General features: G+C 45.0%; 1 long non-coding RNA gene across 1 annotated transcript; it reads left to right on the top strand.

Moving 5' to 3' along the window:
- Positions 1-8,376: 8,376 nt before the first annotated feature.
- On the top strand, positions 8,377-13,708 carry LOC132252488 (uncharacterized). The gene is made up of 3 exons (XR_009464397.1): positions 8,377-8,502; positions 8,785-8,944; positions 9,059-13,708. It is a non-coding gene; the product is annotated as an uncharacterized LOC132252488 (long non-coding RNA).
- The last annotated feature ends 9,905 nt before the right edge of the window (positions 13,709-23,613 follow it).

The following is a 23,613-nucleotide window of genomic DNA, read 5'->3' as shown; positions in this document are numbered from 1 at the left end:
ATAGAGTCATGCCAGGACCCAACTGCTAAACTATATGTAACAGACTGCCAGTGTGGGCTCACCAGATTGGCTTGAGATACTTACCCTTGGCTAGAAACAGTGCTGGTGACCTCTAAGCGACCCCAAGCGTGGAGCAGGGGAGCCCTGCCCCGTGGAAAAGGAGAAGCCAGTCTAGAGAAGGGGTTTTCAATCCCCTCATTCGCATGGAAGGGGGATGGCCAGAGTTGGGGGCCTGCCACCCTGAGCCCTGGTTGGCCGGTTTGCAAGCCAGGGAGGGATGGCCGGAGGGGATAAAAGCAGCAGCCGAACAGGCATGTGGGAGCTGCTGACAGTGACTCCGGGGAGTGATGTGGGAGGCCTAAGAAGAGCTGGGGTGAGCTGACCCAGCCGAGGGAGCAGAGAGACCCCTCTGAAGAGCCTTGAAGGCCCTGGGAGAAGAAGGCAGCAGAAAGTTGGCTGTGCCTCCAGCCCTGCAGCAGAGAGGGAGCCGCGGCCAGGGCTTGGAGCAGTGAGCTGGTGCCCCAAGGCCCCATCGCAGTGTGCTGGACATGCCAGGCATCCTGGAGGCTAGGGGTGGCAGTCAGTCCACCACTCCACTGCGGGGAAAAAGCAGCGGCCAGGAGCGTAGGTGCATCCTTGTCCGGAGCAGGGAGCTGGGCCGGTGAGTTGAGAAAACCCTTCACCTTCCCTGGGGAAGTGGGACAGCAGCAGGCAAGGCACTGGGATCCTGAGGAGTGGCAGAGCGCCAGGATGAGGGTCCCTGGGAGCTTGGGGCGCAGGCTGGCTCTCAGACCGGGATTAGTGAGCCACGGGGCATGTGGGGCACTCGGCCAGTCATCTGGAGCAGGGGTTTGGAGCAACAACCCCTGGGAGGTGCCTGTGCTGCTGACCCTCTGCCACTGCCTGCCCCAGAGGGGACTCAGTCCTGTCCTTTATTCTGCAGCTGATTGTCATTGGATGGAGTCCCTGAGCTTTGTGCTTGGGTGATGCTGATTGCTGCAGGAGCCTACTCTGTTGCTTGCCTTTTGGCTGCCACAGAGTGTCACCCTTCAGCCTCTTTGTGGGGTTTGGGGTTTGATACAATTTGATTGCTGCAGACCATAAGGCTTCTGCTTATTGGGAAGCCTGTTGGAGCTGCTGGAAGTGAGCACCCTGCTTCCTTGCTATAGCATCTCAGCAGTGGCTAAAAGCTGCCAGTTAAGCTACCTGTGGTTCTTGAGTCAAGGGTTGACTAATGCATCCTGGTTTGTCTTGTGATTCTGGTTATACTATTAAAGTTCACTTGTAAATAACCTTTCCTATTATTCTTGTTTTGTAAATAAAGTGTAAGTACTTCAATCAGTTAAGTGTTAGACCTTCTTGGGACCATGGGCTGCTCTGTGGGGAGCAGTGGCCAGCTGGAAAGTAAATTGGTGCTGGCCAGAAGCCCTGCCCCACTCTCACCACACCATCCCTGATATTTGGGCAGGGGCGGTAACTATTGGGCCGCCACCTGGGTTACATATATACGGGTATATTAATTAATAAAATAAAGTTATATCACACACACACACACACACACACACATATATATATATACATATCTCCAGATAAGTAATCACTTATTCAATGGTACAGGACTATATTATATACGTGACTTATACCTCTTATAGAGCTTCAACCCACACAGTAAGTAACAAATCTGGAAGAAGTAAGTATAGGCAAACACAGGTAAATACACCACATCAACAGGGATAAATACAATAAACTATTTACAGTCCATGAAAGAACGTTGTCATGTATGCAGTGGAAATCAAAGATAAAACTACACCTGCACTCATATAACAGCGAAACCTCAAATGACAAAATATACAGTGCAAATGACAAAATATGAGGCGCCCTTTCACCTTTCTGGGTGCTGAAGATACTACTATGCTAGGGTCTCCCCATTCAATGAGGGGAAGCCTTGCTGTAACTCTGCTAGGGGAAAATGAGATGATACTCCAGGCTCCACCAACCCCTTGTGGGCTGGGATGGGACCCCCTACCTCACAAGGGCCTCTTCGGGCTCCCTCCTGAGGGCTCCCTCCCTTGTGGGACACCCTTGTTCCCAATGTCATGACCCCCTGGTGATGCAGGGCTGCTCCAGCTCTGTGGGATGGGCGCCTCTCCTGGCACAGTGGTTGGCCACTGCCTGGGGCTCTTTCCCATCCTGAGGCCTGCTCATGGCCCTGTGCACTGACCCATGCACTGTTTGCCTCACTCCTTATGGCAGGGGTTGGAAGCCCAGGCCACCTCATGTGACACCGGGGCTTGATCAGCTCCTGGACCCACTGGGGGGTGCTGCCACGTTGGTAGCCTGGCCGTGTGCCAGGGTTGGGGACCCGAGCCACCTTGAAGCAGCTCCCAGAGTCCCAGTCTGCTCTTGGAGCCTCTGTTCAGCGATCTTTCCACCGCACTCCTGGCCGCATGCCAGGGTTGCAGACCCGAGCCGAGGCTCCCAGGGTCTGGGCTCTGTGCACCAATCCATTCACCACTCCCTGGCTGCCGGCTGGGATTACAGACCCGAGCCACCTTGAGCAGCTCCCAGGCTCTGGGTTCTGTGCACCGATCCATGCACCGTTCCCTGGCCACCTGCCAGGGAATGCAGACCTGGACTGCTACAAGCAGCCCCAAGGTCTGAGCCCTATGTGCCACTCCACCCACCGATGGGGCTGAGACGTTGGTCCCAGTGTGGGGAGTAGCTCTTCTGGGCACTGCTTTACCTGCTGGGCAGCTCTTCACCAGCTCTTCTTAGCCCCTTCTTCCTTTGTCATCCCCTGACGCATCTCTCATGTACTGGGCACATGGCTCCTTTTATTCACTTCGGAGGGTCTCCCTCCAAAGTCTTGCCAGACCTGCAAAATGCAGGCTTCACACCCTCGCTTGGCACCCGCATGACAGCTGTTGCATCGCATGGGTTCAGCACGGTTCAGCAGGGCACCGTGTGCTGTCTGGGAGCTGTGGCCAGAGCCTGGCACCACTCAGACCCAGAGGCCCCAGCTCCCAGACATCATGCAGCGTCCTACTGCCTCTCACTGCCTCACGCTGTGGGGTGAGGGAGCTCTGCCACTAGCCCTCAGAGGCCCTGATAGCCACTGCTACAGTTGGTGAGTGTGGGAATTTTATTTTATTTTATTTTTTTAAGTGCTGGGAGGCTGGGGCTAGGCAAAGGCTGGGGCTGGGCTGGGCAGCTATGGGGGCTTCTCCCACAGCTCCCCCCGCCCAGGGAGAGGCAGGCATAGACAGAGGAACCATGGGAGAACCTGCAGCCACCTGACTGTGCCTACCTCTCCCTGGCCAATCCGAATCTATGAATCAGCACTGAAACAGCGTCGAAACTCTGAAACAGATTCAGCCAAATTGAAACAGAATAGTGATCCGAAACACCAAAATGAATCACTGTCCCTCCAAAATGGGTGAACCTGAAACAGAAATGAAACAACCATTTTGCACAGCCCTACTGGCTACCTCCCAGCTGTGGTACATGGGACAAAGTCAGAATCAACAGGTAGCTGGTAATGTCCTTCTGTTGTTTTTTTATTGGGGTGATAAACACTGAGTTAGGGGTGATAAACATTCCCCGCTGGGCTGGTTCGGGGGGGGGGAGGGAGGGGAACCCCTCCCTAATCATAGAGTCCTGCCAGGGCCTGGCCACGCCCCCCTCAGCTCAGCTCTATGGATGGGAAGGGAGGGCTGCTCAAACACCCCCAGCTTCTAGCCTGAGTCACTGCAGGGATGTGACCGAGTTTCCTTGGTCCAGAGAAAATGTCTGTCCAGTTACAGACTTGTTCAACCTAGCCAGGTTAGACTAACCTGCAAAGATTGAATCAATTCAGGCTCAGGCTTTTTGAATGTCTTCCCTAGCCTAGAAGACATTCACATTCAAGCCCTAAAAATAAATCCTAAAATGATTTCTTCCTTTACACAATTTCACCTGAAAGTTAAAATGGGGCTGTAATCAATACTATATTGATATTAAAAGGGCTGTTTTGAGATTTTCCCCTCCACTTGCAGAACTGGGCCTTAAAATAGCATCACTTCTTTGCAGTGAACAGAACTCCCCACAGAACCTTTGCCCCAGAAAGCTCACTCTGCAGGAAATAGCTGGGAGCACAGCTGAATGTGTCATTCTGTATGTGGGTGTCAATTAGGAATTTCTTGACCTCTAGGGCTGCTTTCATTAAATAGAAAAAACCAGTAATATTTAGCAAGAAATTGAAGGTCTAGGGAAATGGTCCATGTTGGATTGTTATTAAGACTCTTTCACTCAGTTGTCTCTTGATAATCTCAGCTCAGAGGACAGCAGCAATCAGATGTGCTACCTCAGCTTCATATCCCAGCAATTAACTTTTTGAATAACAGCAAATTCTATAAACAGAAGTTTACAGAGGATATTTTGGCTGAAACGATCAGCAGTATTCAAACAAGCCCATCAAAGCCAGTGGATTGCTTACCATCCACTGGGTCCATGGGTCTGACTGTCCTCTAGCGCTGTTCTAGCCAGCTTTTTTTTTTATGGTAATAACCACCAGAAAGGAACAAAAGAGAAGGTAGAAAACTGCCCCAAAGTTTTGCTCAAACACATGAGGTTGCTGCCCAATTAATGATCGTTTGGAGTAAGACAAGATCAGGAACATACTGGGTATTTGATAGGAAGTTTTAATCAGTTTTTTAAGTGTGTGTGCGAGTGTGTGCATATGTGCATGTATAAAATTCACCTCTGTGCTAAGGAGCATACAAAGCCTGGGCATCAATTACATACTACTTAAGCCTTCAAAATAAAATGTAAATGCTAGTCCCTTTTCCTATAAAATACCTTGTATTTTCAAACTTGTTTTTCAAACTTCCATCAATGCTTCAGTTACTTTATAGAATATGCTGTTTCTAGTAAGAAAATGTGCTCTTTAGCTTGAACATTTTGACTTTTTCTAACTCTGAAGATGCAGGTTCTATCCTTTGTCTATGAAGTTGTTGGCTTTGCATCTTTGTTAGTATTTGGCCAGGATCTGTATGTGAGAGACAATCTTTTGCTTTTTGTTACATTTGCAATATGCTGAAATGTCAAAGAGAGAAGGAAGAATTTTCCTCGGCTGCTTTAAAGGGAGCATGGGCTAAATCCCTGGGCCTTTCACTTCACTGAAGTACACAGGAGACAGAGTTTTACTTCTTTATCAGTCCTTCCTCTTCCTGCCTCCCCTGAAGAAGTAGATGAGAGCTCTACAGTACAGCGTTCCAACTTATTGGGATTGAATAAATGGGGAGGGGTTCAGGGCCAACTTGGCTCCTTGGGATTTGTCTCCAGGTCACCATAAAAGTATTGCCATTTAATAGGGACTCATGATGCATTGACTTGCACTGTTTTCCCTTATATGGAGTGGATACTCTATTAGGGAAAGCACTGGAAGTACCTGTGGTCAAGCGAGCCCCAGAACCACAGTTCCTGGAGGAGTTGTGTTATCCAGGGGCAGTCAAAATCTATCATCTTCAAAGATGCTCCTTGGCTCTAGCAGGTCTTCTACTATGTGTGCAAATCATGAAAGAGCTGTGAGTTGTGGAATAAATCCCTTGTTTCCACCTGGAAGCTCTGTGAGTTAAAGCAATTACCACCTTAAGAAGATGATTTTAAAGCTGGTTTGGTTGAGATTGTAGGAATGACAGAAATTATTTCTGAAGGATCTCAGTAGTGCAATGTGAGACTTTGAAAAATGTCCTCAGCATTAAAACTAGGACTTACGAAACACCAAAGGGGCCCAGCTCCTACTGAATTTCAGTGGGTTTGGTATACTTGGCTCCTGTAGGCATCTTTGAAATCCCAGCCTCCGGCTGAGGTAGAAATGTCATCTGCTAAAGTTCTGTATCTAGAAACAGTAAGTGTCTGAACATTTCCAAACACTTCTTTCTCAAATATGTTGGTTATTTCATTTTCCCTTCTGTTCTTCAGAATAGAATCAATAAAAATAGATGAAGGCTTTCCTCTTCTTCCATTCCTATGTTTGATGTAGGAAAGCAATGGGGGCAATGGTGACTTCAGGCAGCTTTGCACTTCCTACAAAAATGTGTGGCTTCCACCATAAGATAAAGCAGCCTCAGAGCTGCTTTGTTCTCTGGAAATGGTGACTTGCTAATGGCCATCTGCTCACTGAGAACAGACAAAAATGGCACGCTCCAGCCTCACCTCCAGAATGCCCTGTCCACCAGGTCCAAAAGGAAGTTGCCACAGAGCCATGTTAGTAATTTTGTGATGGACCCTCATGTGCTGCAATATTTCTGTGGGGCATCATCCTCCAAGCTGATGGTCTGGTTTTGCTACTGGACTACATTTGAGTGACCTAGCTGGAGCAGTGACTTGGGGACAGGGTTTTTAAGACTAAGGCATGACTTCATAACTTGTTGTTGATAAGCTGCGAGTGTAATTTTAAAGGGTATTTGGTTTGCCTACTTGCATATAATTTTATAAGTGTTTAATTTCTTGTTCAAAATATACAATAATGACTTTTGGTAGAGTGCACTTCTGGCCCTAGAGAAGGTCTTTATCTGTTTGGTGCAGTGGTGAGTTCTGGTAAGTTGAATACTCTCTCTCCTGAAGGAGTTTTTCCTTGAAAGAAAAGAAAGAAACAAACAACAACCAAAAAAAAGAAGTAGGTCAGAATCAGTAGCTGTTTCTGTCAGAGAAGGGTGGGCCATATAGTAGGAAAGAACCCGTTATTCAGAGCTTCTGTCATCTGGATAAGACCAATAGTCAGCTCCATTAGGAAAATCCAGCGTTGCTATCTTCAGCAGACAAAACTGGTGAAATGGCTCTCGCTTAGAGGACTCATGCCAATAAAGAAAAATACTTTTCACCCAGTTCAGTTTAGCAAAGTTGGAAGTGGTGAGAGCAAGCAAGCAGAAGTCAAGAAGGAACTCAGATATCACGTGAGCTCACACCCACTTGGAAGTGCAGCACTCCCAAGTACAACCCTGAAGCTGATTTTCAATCCTACTCCCCCCTTTTTTTCTTTTCTGCATGAAAAGCATTTGAATTTTGTTTTGTTTCTTTTGTCCTGATTACTTCTCTCCTCTTTTTTCCCCTCTCCCCAAGGCTGCATTTTACTCTAGGGCAAAAATGTGCAAATCACATTTGCTGATGAGTGATTTTTTTTTTCTGCTCTCTCTTTCTCTTTGTGCTCGTTTAATTAGCTTTTCAAGTAGTCTTGTTTGTGCCAAGCTCAGAAGCAGCAAAAGTATTTTAAGTTTTTTATTCCCTCATTTCACTCGTGCACATGTGCTCCTGCATGCACGCACACACACACTCACTTTAAAAAATATTTTTCTTGGCAGGGCAAACTACAAATAGTGTAAAATGGAAAATGCTAGCTTACTTGTCAGGGATAGATAAGCAAAGCTCTACTGCCTCATAGGATTATAGCCATCTAAACTACTGTCCATTTCTGGTTTGGGATAGATTTCTAAATGACGTGACGGTATTGTGAATACCACTTTCCTTTTTGTGGGGTCATTCATAGGCTTTTTCTCATCCCGTTGTGATAGAAAGTCTCTTTTCTTCCTTGCAACTCATTTGAGGGAATATCTTTCTGGCTTTTCGAACTTTAGAGGAGAGAGTGACTCTCATCTTTCATCTTTTCTCCTCCTCATTGGCTTGTGTTGGAGTCTTACCTCTGGAGCATTGCTGGCACTTTGTTACTTCCCCTGCCTGATGCCCTCCAATGTTAAGCATTTATTCATGTAGTAGTTTGGAATGTATCACTGTTTTATTGGAAACTGGTGACATTATAGATGAGCATAACTAATGCATAAACTTCACTTCAGGCCATGCCCTCAGCTGGGCTAGGGAAAGAAGTTACACATAAACCAGCTTAAATGATCAGAAACTGGTTTAAACCTGTAACAGCTCATAAGTTCAGTGCACATAAACCAGTTTCAAAATGGCTGAAACTGGTTTAAGATAAGCCTGGTTGAATGTAGTATCAGACTTAACTGATTTGGGTCAAACCAGTTTATGAAAGTTCTGTCCCAGACTCCTTCCTGGTTTAGTGAAATAAGAGTCTCTCAGCATCCCAGCTTGCTTTCCAGCCCTGGGCTGTGCTGTCTGCTCCAGGAGCAGGGTGGGGGGCAAGGACTGCCCCCCCTCCCCAAGGCAAACCCTGGCTGGCGGCTGGGGCCAGGGAGGGGAGTTAAGCCTCCCTTCCCCTGAGTACAAAGCTGCACTACCCTCCTAAATTTACTGAAAGTTACTGCTGGCTGTGACAGTGGACTACAAATCCCAGAGACACCTGGAAGCAGGAAGAGGAAGTGATGAGCATCCCTTCAGAGTCTTGCTTCTGTGATTCTGGACTGCAAATCCCAGAGACTTCAGGGGCAGCAGGAAGAGGAAGTGAACACGCAGCCCATGCTGGCTATGTGCCAGAGAGCCATGCCCTAGCACTGTCTGGCTTCTAGCCTGAGCCACTGCAGGCATTTGGCTGCATTTCCTGAATCAATGGTAAATATCTGTTCACTTCTGTTTCAATTTAATCTGTGCATTTTAGACTAACCTGCAAAGACTGAATCGATTCAGCATCAGGCTTTTTGACTATCTGTATTTAGCCCTGGTGTTAATCAGCTGCAATAATGCAAGGCTGACCATCCATTCAGAGTCTGTTTGCAACAGTGGATTAATGACTGCCAACTATCCATTTCTAGTATTAAGATCCCTATCAACAGGATTGACTTGTTGCACACGTTTACAGAGTGTAACCATTGACTGTTCCAAACTTTCCTGCAGAAAAGAGGAGGATGACTTTTGTCCCAGGAAGTGCATAGCGCCACAGAGCTGAGAATTCTGCAGACGTTTTGGGGAGGTAACTGGGAGTCTCTTGACCTCTGTGACTTTTACTAATAAAAGCTTCTTCCATAACAAACCAAGAGACCATGATGAAATGGAGGTTAGTACAAACTCATTTCCTTTCCATTCTTTCTCAGCAGTCTCAAAGGAGAGTAGTGGCCAGTTTTGCTGACTCACTTTACTTTCCCATACATTAACTCCTTTTCTTCCCCAGTTTCCAGAACCATCACGGTGGAGAAGAAATAGAACTGAATTAAACCACCATCATTAAAGAAAAGATTTAAACACCCGCCCTTGTGCTTTCCATCAGGATATTCAAAACTTCTCAAAGCAGGGAGAGATATCAGGCATACTACATTGAAAAGAGAAGACTCAGACTGAGATTTTGGCATTATTTACCTCTGAATATAGTGGCCTGCATCCTCTCTGTGGGCATGGTGAGCTTGATGACTGGTTGCTAAGCATCAGTGGCTTGATTAAAAACGAGAAGAATGCTTGAAAAGAGAAGCCCTTATCCACAAATATGTACCACTTCTGTCAGGAACTCTTCCTGACAGAATCACTCTTCCTGCTCTTCCCAATAGCAACAATAAGACAGATGAAGATGAAGGGGAAAAGAAGAAGGGAGAATATTCAATGAAATATTTACAAGTCTAACATCCAAAGCTATTCATTGTGTTAAAGATGAACTATATAACAAGAGCTTTTGTGCACTGACAGATGGCTGGAGACAGAACAGCTCTTGACTAACAGATCTCTTCACAAGTGGGGCAACAAGACTCGGTCATGTTTGCTAGATGTAACTCCCTCTGTTCTACAAACAAGCTCTTTCCTTGCTATTGCCTAACTATATCGCTGCAAAAATTTGTGCAGCAGATGTAACCTTTGCCCTGTAAATTTGACTTGCTTGCTGCTGTTGCTTCCCACACATTACACATGTAATGTCTACATAGGAGAGCCTTTCCAAAGTTTCTGGTTATCTCTTGCTTATCAATCTTAGCTCATCTTAACTCTGCTTTACAATTAGAGTCCTCTTACCTTAGTGCATATCTGACTTCCCAGATTTCAAACTTACTTCTTTTTTTCTAAAACCTGCCATTAACTACAACACAAACATATATATAAAACATTTTAAAAGTAGGAGATCACATTCTGTTTCCTGGCTAAACCCTGATGTTTGGGGCTATCAGGAAATAGGGAAGAGAAATTGTGAGCCATACTGTAGCCACTATGGAACCAGTAAAACAGAAATCTTAGGAGCCAGTTATTTATACAGCCATGTAAGTGTACTTAGAGATTTCCCATCAGGAGTACACGGCAAACGGATAGTTTGCAGTTCTGCCCATCAACTTCTGTTAATCTAAAGGCCTCATACGAAGCCTAACAGAGTCTATGGAAAAGTTCCCACTGACCAGAGATCTGATCCCATATGACAAATCCTATTATTTTCTTAGTTACTGACTGAGAGCTATTTGATTGTGAACTGGAAAGATTTTCCCTTGCTGTTCTTATGAAGTGAGCTACATTTATTAAGTAAGAAACAATTAAAAAACAGCATGTTTTTCTTGGATCATTACAATCCAAGTATTTTAGGGCAGAATGCTCTCCTAATGTATGTATGGCTCCACATATTGTTGTTTTTTTTTGCCCCAACAGTCTACAATGAAGAGAAGACGTATTGATTTTTGCTGGTGGGAATTCTCCAAGGAACTGTTTTAGTGGATGCCTCACTGTTTTGGCTGCTACTTCAAATATCCAGCTTGCATTGCAACATCTAAAATGTTCTGCAATAAAACTTAGTATATGAAACTGCAGTTGAATAGGTAAAAAGTAGCTATTTTTATCCACAAAGGCACACTAGATAAATTACTGAACCTACTTTCTCCTTTACTTAATCTTTTGTTCTTCATTACCTGTCTCTTGTTCGTTCTACTCACCAACATTATTGGTATGTTGTATGAAGGTAAAATGCTTCAGTGGCTCAAATTGCTGATGTCCAGTAGAAGGTGCTGGGGGCTGATGTGGCTCTGAAAGTTAAGCTCTTATTTTACAGCCATCGCTATCACTGTCTTTTATCTTTGCCTTTTTTTCTAACACAAAATGAAAACAAATTGTGAAATGTCAACTTTTCTCATGAAATGGAAATTCCAAGGTTTAACCAACTCTACTCATGCTTGTGTTTAAGCATGTGAGTAATTGCATTGCCATTCAGAAAGGTACTTAGGCACACCAATTAAGGTTAAGCGTTTGCATAAGTGTTTAGCTACTAAATCCCAGTGTGTATCAGTAGGTCCTACTTGTATCTTGATTGGCTCAGTCATTGACTCTGCCGCCCTTCTGCGCTACTCCGAAAAAGCCAAACTACACTCTGGGAGCTGAGACCACTCTCATGTTTGGATGTGAAAAACACTTGAGTTTTGTGAGTTTAAATCTTCAAACACGGTTGTGTGTTTTGTCCCATTTGGATAAATTTTTGCATGCAATAGCTGGGAATGGGTAAGTGCTCAACACTAGAGAGTCCCATACAGAAACATCAAAGAACTTCTGAATCAGTCTGACAGGGCAGCATAAGGATGTTATTCCCTCACCCACAACTCCTGGATTTTACCTGTGGTCTTTTTACTCATTGTCACTGTAATGAAATGAAAAGAGCAGTTAAGGAAAACCTGGAACCAATAGGCCATTGGCGTTTTTTGCATGTGAAAATTCTAGGACAGGGCAGTCCAGATGGCATCCTGCCAAGTTGCCACCCCCAGGCTCATGCCCAGCTGCTCTTCCCATCCCCCCCATTGTTCCCGGTTCCCCTTCCCTCCTCTGGCTTTTACTGCCTGCCCCCACCCCAGGGGGTGAAGCAATGCAGCACAGTGCAGCCAGCTGAGCTGAGGGCCTGGGGCAGGTGCATGATGGAGCTGTGGGGTGCACAGGTGCATGGTGCAGCGGTACAGCAGTGGGATGCGGGGGGGCGGGATCTCCAGGCATGCAATGCAGAACTGAAAGAGAAGGCAGGTGTGCAGTACAGTAGGGGTGGGGGAGTTGTCTGTGCAGCATGCCATCCAGGGTGCAATGCCTGTGGCTCATCCTGGTGTCGTCCACGGGTGTGTAGCCCCTGCTGATGCAGACAATTCTAAGACAATAAATTAATACCTGCTTGTAGGAAAGACTCTTTTCACAGTGAAACATGGAAGCCCACTTGTGCCATGAGCCATGCCTCAATAACTCAGAGTATTAGAGATGAAAGAGACCAGTGGTTCTTTTGTCTTGCAGTTGGTAAGCCAATGCCCAACTCCCATTGTAAAGTGATACCATCATGGAAAGTCAACACAAAGATACTGACTTCTCTTTCAAACAAATGAGTCAATAGGTCTTTATGGCAGATCTCTGCTATCATAATTTGTCAATAGTTCATGCTGGCCAACCCCCACTCCTCCCCCCCTCCCCCCCATTTTTAAAGGAATGAGAAAACGTATGACATCTATTATTGCAGTGATATAAAACCTATAGGTAATGATGTGCACAAAAACACTGCAGTTGTAGTTCAGCAACTTTTTCTTTCTAAAAGAGAAGTGATGAGTGCTACCTTGGTCTTTGCCTTCTTGATATTGGATTGCTTATCCTTTCATTTGTAGTTTTCAATTCTACAATACAGTATTTTTGAGGGAATTAATTTAAAGTGAGTTCATAATTGGCAGACGTCAAGACTAGGGTTCTCTACCAGCAGAACACATCCAACATGGCAGCTCACTTATGATCCCTTGGTAATGAGGCTCAGTCCTGCTTCTAAGTGAAAGATTATAGCTCAGTTTCCATGTCTATTCAACCTTTGCTGTCTTCAATGACATGGCCAACAGGTTGGGAACTGTGAAAACATCCTTCAGACTAAATGCTAGGCAATTCATTTCATAATGCACTTGCTCACTTGGGCCAAACTTAAATCAGTATTTTGAAAAAAAAGACCATAACATATTTCAGCACTTTAAGCCAGATGGCTCTAACGTGAATATTTTGAGGTAGAGCTAGAGAATCTGGCTTGAAAATGTGTTTAATTTGTACATGTATGCAGCTGTGTGTCCTGTTGCCCTAGTTATGAACTTTATGTAGGAAAGCAGCCCTTTTAGGACAGAATTTCAGTATATGATTATTGTCAAGCATTTGCTTAAGTTTTATCCTGAGCATGAATGCACTTAAGCATATGTTTACATGCTCTCCTAAACTGGAACCTATATGCACAGACTGGTTTTTATGCAATTGCAAGAATTATATTTGTAAATCATGGTAATTGCTCATGCAAAACATGCACGTATATTTTTACATTAATAGCTGTGTACAGTTATAAAAGGTTAACCTGCCTTTCAGAAAATGACTATTGATCCTGACTGCTTCACTTTTTGAGTGTCCTGTTCAAGATACCTGATGGTGGGACCTATATTTAGAAATAGCACCCACACTTGGAACATTAGGCTTTTAAGTAAGCTCAAGTTAGGCACAGAAACTAAGACTCTCCAAATCACTAGTTGTCTATAGAAAAACTGTGTTTATATTACTCCCACACCAGTAATGTTTAGTTCTGTAAGGAACGATGGACACCTTTGAAGCAAAGTGTTTATCCATTTAAATATATAAGCAAACAAACAAACATTTTATATATATATATATATATATATATATATATATATATATAAACACACACACACACAAACGCACTACAGTTTAAGAAGCAAAATAAACTGGAATTCTTTAATTTAGTCTATGCAATAATTTCACATTTCCTGTCTATCCTTTCACTGAGACTATATTGATCTTCCAGGCACTGGAAGATCTCATGGTCTGCATACCTACAAAGTCTTTTCCTCATCCTCTTGTTTGTAGTCAGCTCTCTGTTACCAATAAAGGGGATTATTCCATAAAGCCAGTCTGTTATTTTTTTCTGCACAATGTTGACCAACAGATTCTACATAGTTTTTGTGTCTGGTGCCTGGTTCCTGTGGATATAATACCCAGTTTTGAAGTTAATCCAAATTTGCGTGTGATGAGAAAGAAAAGGGCTCTTATTTCTAGTATAAAACAATCAGCTACATATGCAGAAAATATAGTGAGCCAGCTCCTTTCAAGTAATGGAGATAATAAAGGATAGATTTAGTTCCCCTTCCATGGGATTTCCCCATTTCCCCTGCCTTTTCCCTTCTGATTCTAAGATCATTAAGGGTCCTTTTGGAACCCCTTCTGAAGTCTCAGGAAGAATCCATCAGGTTAGGCATCAGTGAGTGCATCTACATGAGATGCCTTGCTGCACATTAGACTAATGTAATCTGCAGTAAGGCATCACCATTTACATGTGCACGTTAATTACTGCGCATTACATTAGTCTAATGTGCCATTTACTAGTACCAATACATACAGGTACTAGAAAAATGGCACATTAACTAATGCACCGAAGTGCAGGTGTAGACCCTGATCAGGAGCAATTTGTCTCAGAGCTGAGACAGCTCTCCCCACCCTGCAGAGACTGGGGTCAGCCCCAATTGCCATGGAGCTGGGAGGAAGCTACCCTGCAGCCAGGACAACTCTCCTCACCCAACAGAAATTAGGACCAGCCCCTGTGCCTGCTGCCAGCCTGAAACTGGCACTTGGCAGAGCCTGGAGCTCTCCCTGGCTGCTACTGGGGGTGGGGGTGGGGGCAGAGCAGGGCAGGAGCAGACCTGCACTTTACTGTTCCCATCCAGAGCAAATTTGTTCCCGATGGGCACACATTCAGATGTGTGCCTGGGCACAGTTTAATGTGGAAGCATTAACTGCACATGTAGACGTGCTCTTGTATTACTATGCTTTCTACATCAGCCTTCAAAGATTAGTGGAAATCTTTTTTCCAGTACAGAATGTAGCTTATTAGTTACCTGCTGATTGGTACGAATGAATTAGACTAGTCCTTTGACAGCTGCACTAGCTTCCTGTTCACTTCCTAGTACATTTCAATACAGTGGTTTTGGTATATGAACCCTAAAGTTGCCTATACACAAGCAGTGAGGCTGCTCCAATGCTCTTTAACATTGGAGCATACTCGATTAGACTCAGAGCAGACTCATTTAATTGAGTCTACTGGAGTGTGGTAATTACTGTGCTCCAGCACCCTCCAGAGTCTCGTATATCAGTGCCCCTGCACTTAAAAATGGCAGTGGGGATATTTTATTTAAGCTCATTCAATGAGCTTTAGATAAAGCACCCTCCACTGCCATTTTCAAGTGCAGGGGTGCTGATACAAAAGATAGTCTGGGTAGAGACTTTAAGTAGAGTGGCTTTCAGAGCTGCTTTAATTCCTCCCTCCTCCCCCCGAAACCGAGAATGTGTATAAACACCCTAAGTAAGCCTCTCTTCCTTGGAGTTTACAAGGCAGCAGTGGTCAGCAAAGCTGCCTGAGCAAACAAGTCCTAGAATTAAAAATCTGAGGACTGGGATGAAGAGAAGCCCTTTCAAAGATCTTGGATTCTGGAATTCACTTTCCCAATTGGTCAAATACAGCCAGAGTTCATTGAACTTCATGTCATGATATAGGCACCAACTTTGTTGTTTGTCGGTGGGTGTCTGTTTTTTTTACGTTCCCGTGCCGAGCCCCACACATGCTCAGAAGAGGCAGTGCTTTATGTCAACCCAGCTCACCCAACATGGCTCCTGGGTGTTCAGCACCAACTAATTTTTTTCAGTGGGCTCTTGAGCTCTGGAGCACTCAAAGAGTTGGTGCCTATGGGTCATGGTACAAGGTTCCTTTCTTTTTCAGGATTTTACTGAAGAGTGGATTGGATTAGTTGGGTATAATGTTCACTGGGAAGTCCTTTCCCAAGAGAAGTAACTGGGCACATTGGGCAACAGTACCATATTTACTCAACTAGAAGACGACCTTCCCCCAATAATTATATTCTATAAATGGAAACTTTATAAATTTATCATAATTTTCCAGGTATAAAATCTAATTATCGGAAATTTGCCTTAAATTTGTCCTCCTCCCACTGCAGGGAAAATAAATCTGAGATAGCTCTTTGCTTTCCGCTTCTCTCAAACTTTAAAGCTAGGGGGAAAGCACACAAGCAGTGCCCCATTACCACAATATTGTACAGTTAAGATCCCTGAATTTGGGGAGATTTGCAGAGGTTAGTTTTTGGAGGGCAAGAGACAGGCCGCACCCTACAACTACACTTGATCCTTAGGCCCATGTGAAGTGGCTAGTATTTGCTTCAGATTTGGATTTGGCCAATTCGGGGGACAGTGATTTGACTGGGTGATTCGAATCACTGTCCCGAATTGCTTCGGGTTAATCTGATTCGGAGGTTCAGCTGCTGCTGAATCTTCAAATCACATGGGCCCATCCCCTGCCTGCTCTCACTGGCTGCCCTGCCCGCCCCAGCTCCTGGCACTTTGAATAAAAAAGCCCCCCACCCACCGGGTGCTGCCAGGCGGGGGGGCAATTCCCGCTGCTCCCCACTGCCCCACACTGCATGGGGGGCTCTGCACGAGCTCCCTGACCCCCGCCCACTCCCCCAGCCCCCTCCATAGCTGCCCCGCCCACCCCAGCTTTGGCCCTTTAAGAAAAATAAAAACAACCCCCCCCTCCGGACTCACTGGTTCCCGCCCAGCAGGGGGAGATCCCCGCTGCCCCCCACTGCCCCATGCTGTGTGGGGGGCTCTGCATGAGCCCCCCAATGTCCTTAGGCCACTGCAGGAGTTGGTGAGTCTGATGGTTTTTTGTGGGGTTTTTTCTTTTAAAGGCCAGAGCTGGGGCAGGCAAAGCAATCATGGAGGGGAGCTGGGGGAGTGGGAGAAGAGGTCAGGGGGCTTGTGCTGAGCCCCCCATGTAGCATGGGACAGTGGGGGGCAGTGGGGATTACCCCCTGCCAGGCAGCAGTCAGTGAGTGGGGGCTGTTTTTAAAGGCTGGGAGCTGGGGCAGGCAGGGCAGCCATGGGGGGCCTGGGGGAGCAGGCGGGAGTCAGGGGGGGTTGGGGGAGCAGGCAGGGGATGGGGCCTGGCAGGGGTCCCCCCATGGTCCCCTCCCCCTCCATCAGCCTCCCCTCCCCCAGCCCCTACTTACCAGCTCCAAGCCCGGCTCCAGCTCCCTGCTGCAGCAGGTGCGGACTGCCCGAATTGTCGAAGCTCCAAATCTTTTCCGAATTGATCGGAGATCCTTGAATTGATTCGGACTTTTTAAATTGGTTCCCTGATTCAATTCAGATTTGGAGATTTGGCCACCAAATCGAGCCAAATCTCCTCTGAATCAAATCAGCACCTGAAGCTTTGCACAGCCCTATTGATCTTAGCCTAAGAGGCCAGTACTTATACCTTTATGGTTGGATGGCGAAATGCAATACCACCTTCCTAGGGAATGTCCTATCTGGAGCCTCTCCTTCTTTTGTGATTCCTGAGCTGGGGGATCCCTTCACCTTAGACTTCTACAAAGTCATGTGAACACTGACCCTGCAGCTACATTTACTCAGCTTTCTCAGATGGGGAATTTTGGAGGGAGGGGGCAGAGGGAAGGGAGGGGCACTGAAACAGTCATTTGCATGACTGTGTTGGTTAAAGGTGATTGTGATAGGCATGTGGACATGCCGGCCTGCAAGAGCGTGGATGTGTGGTGTAGTTACTGTAACAGGAATGAGAATGGCGTAACTGTAAGAGTGGTTTGGACTGTCAAGTGAACCATATTGGTCATAAGACAGATTTGTAGAGGTGTATATTTATCTATTTATTTATTTATATCGAAATAAATATTTTTGCAAAAAAAAAAAAAGTCAGCATGTTTGCCCAATGTGGGCCATGAGTTTTATAGTCATGCTCGGTATTGTTTGCATTTAATCAACTTCATAGTTGGTTTCCATTGCTGCACACATGCCACTTTTGGCAGCAGTTTAAAGGTAGACAGCGTATTTTGTGAGATTTCCATATATGTGATTATAAGATGAGGGACTTTTTTCCTCATGCCAACTGGAGGAAAAAGCCTCACCTTGGAATCGAGTAAATATGGTAAATCATGAAAATTTAGAGCAAACCCTAGTCCTATCTTGGACACCTAGTTTTGTAAGTAAAGCACTAGACTCTGACTCAGGACATTTGTCTTCATCTCCCAATATTACCACACATTTCGTCTGTGGCCTTCAACCAGTTGCTTCTTTTTTGGGGGCCTCATCTCTGACACAGATTTAATACTGCTTCCCCTTTCACACTCCTTGTCTGCCTTTTTTTGTTTAGCTTAAAACTACTCTTTTATTCTACGTGTGTATAATGCAGAGGGTAGTGGGTCCCCGATTTTCTCTCATATCTCTAAGCATCACTGTGGAACAGCTGTGGTAGGTGAAAAGTGAAGGCTTGTCATACCAAAACTAACTCACTTAATAAAGACACTTCTGATAAACAAGGCTGAATGTATAGCCACAGGAAAACTTCCCACTGATGTTGAGATATTGTGTTGTCTTGGGCTCATAAATTAAATTATTCCACTTTCACTTTTTCACAGACTTGATTGGCAGGATTCATAATTTTTGCTGAAAAAGTCCTGTCATTTCTCATTTTTAAAATAGCTGATAATTTCACAGAGGTCTGCCTACAAGTATGATTATATTTGAAGATTCTCAAAATGAATTATGCACCAGACTGGAAATTAGAAATAGTGCTTTTTATTTTTGCTATATAAAATTGGGGGTGCTGGATCATTAGAAACAGCAGGACTTGAGAAAATGCCTACGGGATTTTATTCTATCTCATTTTCCCGTTGTAAGTTAAAGTTTTATTTGGTGTTATGGGCTTTCCCATCAGCCCTGTCTGTTTGGAGGCTACAGTTTTATTAAAGGACATCTCTGAAGAGATTTTTGTTCATGACCAGCATTTCTTCTGTTTAGAAGATGTGCTTACTGGAAGAAAGACTTTGATATGCATTGTGCCTGATGGGAAATGACGATAAACAAAACCAGATGTCCTCACCAGTGCTGCAGAAGTCTATGGGGTCATAAAGTACAGGATCCTGAATCCTTCAACAGTAAAGTACAACTGCCTAAGTGATGATAAACATAAGCCTCTAAATTCACATGGTCTTGAAGCAGGATATACATGACAGCACCTCAAAGAACACATCAAAGAGAGAAACTGTTGCATCAAAGAGAGAAATTATTGTTAGCCCTGAAAAGAGAGCTCTGATGCCAGGCACTCCACTAGTGGTATCTTATCTATTTGCCTTTTCTGGTACTACCAAAACTACCATTTTATTTTTAGCATAGTCAATTGAAAATGAAAGAGGACAATTTCCCTGGAGTTTTCTTTTGCCCACATAACTACTGTGTCACAGTCTTCAGTTCCTCTTTGCTTTGTATTATAGCCCAAATGTTACAGAGGCATATCAGGTAAACTCTGGACGCATCTACACAAGATGCTTCTGTTCACTGGTTACTGTGCATTTATTTATTACTTGTATAATCAAGTACCAAATAAATGTGCAGTAACCAGAGTTACTGAGCAGTAGCAATGGTGAATGCCTTTTAAATGATGCTACCGCACAGTAACCCAATAATACTGTGCAGTAGCGTATTAGCACTGTTGGTGCTGTGACACGCTATTGCATAGTATTATTAAGCTACTGCTCAATTAGCATGTTGTGTAGCTGCGCTTACAAAGTAGTGAACATTCAGTAACTCCTATTTCCTTTGGGACCCCTGTGTTTGCAATATTTTGATGATTAGACCTGTCAAAGATTATCTCTTGACATACTATTTCAATGTACATCAGTGGCTATTAAGAACCAGTCTCAATGACATTTCTGAGAATGAGCAACATGACCTTCTCTTCTCAATGTTGTCTTCTGAGTGCTGGAATTAGACTACATCTAGTTAGTCCCTGTTTCCAGGGAGAAGAGACATCATCATAAAGGTATTTACAGAAGACTCATCCAGAGACAGATTAGTCACACTTAGTCACTCCCTGGACTGATTTTGGAGCAAGGTAGTTATCAGTGTAAAGGCTGAAAAATATGGCCTTTAGCAAGCCCTAGGACAACAAAAGGATAACAAAAAGTCCTTCTTCAAATACATTGGGAGTAAGAAGCGGGCACCGGGTAATGTAGGGCCCCTGTTAGACTCAAATGGTAATCTTGTGGCTACGCCAGACGAGAAAGCCAAAATCTTTAACAAGTTCTTTGCCTCTGTTTTCTTGGACAGGGAACAGGACAGCTCTCCCACCACAGGCAGGAGCAATCTTGAGGATAGCACTGCCAGGCCTTGGGTCTGCGCAGAAGTAGTTAGGGATCTTCTGGAAGGGCTGGATGTCTTCAAATCTGTGGGCTCTGATGCCCTCCACCCACGGGTGTTGAGGGAGCTGGCGGGGGTCATTGTTGTGCCCCTGGCCTGGCTATACAAGCGATCGTGGTCCACAGGCCAGGTGGCCGGAGATTGGAAACTAGCTAATGAGGTCCCCATCTATAAGAAAGGGAGGAAGGAGGACCTGGGAAACTATAGGCCCATAAGCCTCACATCGGTCTTGGGGAAAATCCTTGAAAAAATCATTAAGGAGCACATCTGTGAAGGGCCAGCAGGGGAGATCATGCCCAGAGGAAATCAACATGGATTCATGAAAGGCAGGTCCTGCCAGACCAACCTGATGGCCTTTTATGACCAGGTAACTAAATCCCTGGATGATGGTGTCGCCATGGATGTAGTCTTTCTGGACTTTAAGAAGGCCTTTGACACTGTCTCTCACCCCATTCTCATTAATAAACTGAGCAACTGTGGCATTGATGCCTACACAGTTGGATGGGTCAAAAATTGGCTGATGGGGTGCATCCAGAGAGTGGTGGTGGGTGGATGGGTCGTATTCGACCTGGCGGGATGTGAACAATGGGGTCCCCCAGGGCTCGGTCCTGGGGCCTACACTGTTCAACATCTTCATCAGCGACTTGGACAAGGGGGTGGAAAACATGTTGTCCAAGTTTGCCGATGACACCAAGATGTGGGGAGAGGTAGGCACGTTCGAAGGGAGAGAGAGGCTGCAATTAGACTTAGACAGACCACAGAAGTTGGCGGATGGTAATAGGATGGGTTCAATGTAGATAAATGCAGGGTGCTGCACCTGGGGAGAAGGAATCCACAGCATATATACAGGCTGGGGAGTTCCCCCCTTGTGAGCACAGAGGCGGAAAGGGATTTTGGAGTCATTATTGACTCCAAGATGAACATGAGCCACCAATGCAAGACTGCAGCCAGCAAAGCCAACCACACCTTGTCCTGCATCCAAAGATGCATCTCAAGCCAGTCCAGAGAGGTGATACTCCCCCTCTACGCGACATTGGTCAGGCCTCAAATGGAGTACTGCGTCCAGTTCTGGGCACCGCACTTTAAGAAGGATGGGGCCTGCCTTGAGAGGGTTCAGAGGAGGGCCACCCGCTTGGTTGGAGGGCAAAAGGGCAGGCCCTTTATGAGGAGAGGCTGAGGGACCTGAACCTATTCAGCCTCAGCAAGTGGAGGCTGAGGCGGGATTTGGTGGCTGCCTACAAACTCGTTAGGGGAGATCAGCAGCAAATAGGAAGAGCCCTATTTTCCCCAGCACCACCTGGGGTGATGAGGAACAATGGCCAGAAGCTGCTAGAGAATAGGTTCAGGTTAGAAATTAGGAGGCACTATTTCACTGTCAGGGTAGCTAGGATCTGTAACCAACTTCCTAGGTAAGTGGTCCTCGCTCCTACCTTAGGTAAATTCAAAAAGAGGTTGGATGAACACCTGTCTGGGGTGATGTGATCCCAGCATGTGCTCCAACCAGTGGTGGAGGGTTAGACTAGATGATCTATTCAGGTCCCTTCTGACCCCTAAGTACTATGAAACTATAAGCCCTGATTCTGAGCAGTATACTTGTGAACTATACAGAAACAACACATGAAACAAGAAAACTGATGTCACTCAGAGACTACAAAAAATTATTTTGAGCATGTCTGTAAAGATAGATCCTGTTTTTGCCTGCACTTCGAGGATGTGAATGATAGATTTCATAGACATTAGGGCTGGAAGGGACCTCGGAAGATCACCGAGTCCAGTCCCCTGCCCAAGGGACAGGAAGTCAGCTGGGGTCATAGGATCCCAGCAAGATAAGCATCCAAATTTATCTTGAAGGCGTTCAGTGTGGGTGCTTAAACCACCTCTGATGGCAGACTATTCCAGACCTTGGGGGCTCGGACAGTAAAGAAATCCTTCCTTATGTCCAGCCTGAAACAGTCTTGCAGGAGCATATAATGGTTTGACCTTGTCATCCCTTGGGGCGCTCTGGTGAACAATCATTCCCCCAGATCCTGGTGAGCACTGCTGATAAACTTATAGGTAGCCATCAGATCACCCCTGAGCCCGCGCTTTTCCAAGCTAAAGATCCCCATAGCTCTCATATTGGTCATGGTCATGCAGTTCTTATGAGCACATATATTCCACTGAAATCAATGGAGGATTTACCACGATAAGAACTGTAGTGTCAGGCACATAGCAGAGGACCCTATATTGTCATGCTAAAGATGGAGTTTGGCAGTTCAGTGAGGTTGGGCCCTACTGCGTTAGCACTATATATGTATTATCAGAACATCCACCCCACCACAACTGGCACAACAAGCAGAGGGGACAAGAGTCTCATGAGCAAGAAGAACGAAGTAAAGACTAAGACCAAGTAGCAAGGAGTGGGAATGAGCACGCATTTTTGAAACCTTCATTTGCCTGGGCCATTAGTTATGATGGAAAGGAGAGGATAATAAGCTAACAAAGGGTCTGGGGTTTTAGCCCCAGCTCTGTTGACACTTGGGTTACTAGTTTGCCACATAGTTCAGCTTTTCTTCCAGCAATATGCTTACTAAAAATAAAAGGCAAGAGAAAAATGAAATGAGTTGATTGTGCTAATGTTTTCCCTAATGCTGCATGAGTCATTATGGCAGTTAGTAAGCCATAGCTTATTGCATTAGCAAAATGATTGCTACCATAATACATTACTGTAAAATCTATTAATGTTAGAGGATGAATGTAAAAATTCAGATTCTTCATTATCCTGAACTATCTTTTTCTTGAAAGACTTGAACTACGGGCTTTTCTTATTGTCTCACGTTGGCCATCAAAGTAGGGACTTTTATCCCATTGTAAAGTCCACTCCAGCAGATTTCATCACTTGTAGAACCCAGTGTTTAGTCAGTCTACTCAGTGGTTTCACCAAAGGAAATGTGATGGCTAGAATGATATGAGGAACATAAAATATATCTTGCAATGAAAGACTCAAAAGCTTTGATGTTTAGCTTAGCAAAATGAAGGAACAGTGAAGAGGTTGTGAAATTGTGGTTGTGGTCAGGCAATATACTTGCTATCTGTAAATTCATCAGCAGGATGAACATTAGGGAGCAAGAAGATGTATGTGAACTAAAGAACAAAGTTAGCAAAAGACCAAATAGCTATAAACTAAGCTAACTATTATAGGAAGGTCTCCTAACCATCAAAGGAGTGAGTTTCTGGATAGTCTTCCAATAGCAGTGGCTACTTTAAAATTGGCTGCCAGCTTGACCAGCTGTTGCTTCCTTAAGAGGGACCTGGACTTGATGATCCAGAAGGTCCCTCCAGTCCTATGTCCCTATGTACATGGCATTATTGTATATTATATTATGACAAGATACATTTTGCAATGAGGAATACACTGTTCAACTATTGCCTCATGATAGGCAGAGTAACTCTCTAACATTATCTGACATAAACTGGAGATGTTAGGCACTAATCCCAGACAAAGAAGGAACA

The sequence above is a fragment of the Alligator mississippiensis genome, chromosome 9 (genome assembly GCF_030867095.1).
Source record: "Alligator mississippiensis isolate rAllMis1 chromosome 9, rAllMis1, whole genome shotgun sequence".
NCBI classification, from domain to species: Eukaryota; Metazoa; Chordata; order Crocodylia; family Alligatoridae; genus Alligator; species Alligator mississippiensis.
This window is presented reverse-complemented; position numbering and strand designations above follow the sequence as displayed.